The following is a 2,308-nucleotide window of genomic DNA, read 5'->3' as shown; positions in this document are numbered from 1 at the left end:
CATGTCTGAAATAATTCAAATAATACTGATGAAGAAATACGACAGCAGGAAAACAATTTAAATATATTTGCAGTAAAATTTGCATTGTCTAGAACAATTCGAATGGCTTCAACAGAAATCAAGCAACCATTGATTTCTTATATACGTATATAAGTATGAATTGATGAAAATAAACATAGTATCCTAGCAAATATAATCAATCATTCTTTCGTAACGGACAATTCAATACGAAATTTAAACCAAATCAAACTCCATAATGGACTTATTTATGTCCATAGCGATCATTTTTATCGTAATTACTCAGTTAATTCACAGTTCGTCATCAGTACCGTTATGTGACGATTGGTGGGTTTTTCAAAAATCGTTAGAAGATCATGTACAAAAATCGGAACCAAACAAACAAATAAAAAAAATGAAGGACACCATCGTTTTAACCAATGCTCTCATTGGAATAAGTGAACTAAACAAAAACACGGAACTAGCAAATCAAATTATTGTGGAATATGGCATCGATAAGAGTTTTCAATTCAGAGACAGTCTTGGTACGATTTTGTCTCTTATGGAAATATTCAAAATCATGCATGCCAATCATCGCGCTTTTACGGTCAGTATATTAAAATTTTAGGTTTTAATTTTCAAATGCGCCAGCTATGCAGAGCACCAAAAAAGTTTCTTGTTGACTCTGGTTCGGTCAGTCAACAAATATTAAGTAGAAAACAAAGTCTAAAACTAGGTGAAACGAATAATTTTATTAAATTTCAGTTAAGTGTGCTACAACGAACGACTGAGGAATTTTATGGTCTAAACGATATCCCGGACTCAATAATCAGATTGCATACTCCAGCGCTAATGATATTTAAAGATGATAACTTAGATAATTTCCATTCAAAATCGGAAACGTTTTGGATGTTTGTCCAAGAAGTTCATTTCTCGTTTTTGGAATACACTGTGGATGATGTAAAGAGTCTCACGTCGCTTGTCATCAACTATTTAGAGGAAAAAGATACTGCTGGTGATTGCTTGGAAAATATCAAAAGAGCTCTTAGTAAATCGATAAAACTGAACCTCGAAAAAACTGTACAATCCAAAACATAATAAAATATTATATGACCAATGAGCAGTTGAGCACACTATATCTGTCTGCAATCAAATTCGGACACGATATTATTCCTATGAGTTCTCTCAACGAAATGCTTCTTACGACCGGATGTTGTGACGATGTCTTCGTTGCATTTATGGCAGTGCAATTTGCAGCATTTTCGATCGGCATCGCAACAAATCTGAATTTTGCTTTTGAAAAAGAAAGGTGCCTTGCAATTCATTCGAGTAAATTAAAAAAAAATCTTATACATCTATCATCAAGAAAATTCTTTTATCAAAGAAATTACTGTTGTGAAAAGTTTGAAGACTTGCACACTTCTCAATGAACATTAATAGAATATCCATTTTGTTTGAATCGAGCCATTCAAATGCTGTTCCGAGTGCTGTACTCCCTTCGTTTGTTGGAATGTACGGATCGGCACCATGATCGAGCAAAATTTGTACCATATCTTTGTTGTTTGACGGACCCGATGTTGCGGCAATATAAAGAGCAGTGACTCCCCACTTATCTTTCGCATTCACGTCAGCGCCGTTTGAAAGAAAAACTTGAGCCGCATCGATATTACCTGTATTTGAATCGAATTTTTTGCGTATGGAAAAGTGACACATATTCATTTTACGGTATAAAATTAAATTACGCTCTCTGGCGGCCAAATGTAGTGGGGTAGTGTTAGTCCTTTCTCTTGCATTGACATCAGCACCACGATCAATCAGAAGTTGAAGCACTTTTTTATAATCTGGATGCGATGAATAACTATCCACGGCAAAAAACAGCAATGTCACATTCTCTTTTGTTTTAATATTAATGTCAACACCATTGGAGAAGAGCCAATTGAGCATCTTAAAGTTTCCTGCATAAATTAGAACTGGTTGAATTGTTGCTCTTTTGTTTGGAATTAAAAATGATTTACACTTTACCATTTTTGATGATGCAAGAAAATAAATGCACGTATACATGTCCATTTGCAAAATGATTTGTTAAACTTATGTTTGTGCCGTGTTGAACCAACAATTTTAGCTTATCTTGGAACAATTCTGATTTTTAAAGTAAAATAAAATATATCATATATTTAATCCAGACTGATTCGGATATAAAAATATATGAGAAAAATTATTATCTATCTCAGTATATTTATTTAATATACCGTTTCTATGCAATTATATTTCCCGAAAAAATGCTTGCTATTTATCTATGGATAAATCTAAA

The 2,308-nt window shown here is 33.2% G+C and overlaps 1 long non-coding RNA gene across 1 annotated transcript; it reads right to left on the bottom strand.

Moving 5' to 3' along the window:
- Positions 1-493: 493 nt before the first annotated feature.
- On the bottom strand, positions 494-2,259 carry LOC129572659 (uncharacterized). Its single transcript, XR_008688475.1, has 5 exons — positions 2,020-2,259; positions 1,740-1,952; positions 1,389-1,667; positions 1,066-1,290; positions 494-986 (listed from the first exon to the last, which is right to left on the bottom strand). It is a non-coding gene; the product is annotated as an uncharacterized LOC129572659 (long non-coding RNA).
- Positions 2,260-2,308: the final 49 nt, after the last annotated feature.

The sequence above is a fragment of the Sitodiplosis mosellana genome, unplaced genomic scaffold (genome assembly GCF_009176505.1).
Source record: "Sitodiplosis mosellana isolate CC-2019 unplaced genomic scaffold, AAFC_SMos_1.0 Smas_scaffold_5350, whole genome shotgun sequence".
NCBI classification, from domain to species: domain Eukaryota; kingdom Metazoa; phylum Arthropoda; class Insecta; order Diptera; family Cecidomyiidae; genus Sitodiplosis; species Sitodiplosis mosellana.
Note: the sequence above shows the minus strand (reverse complement) of the source record. Positions and strands in the feature narration are given on the sequence as shown.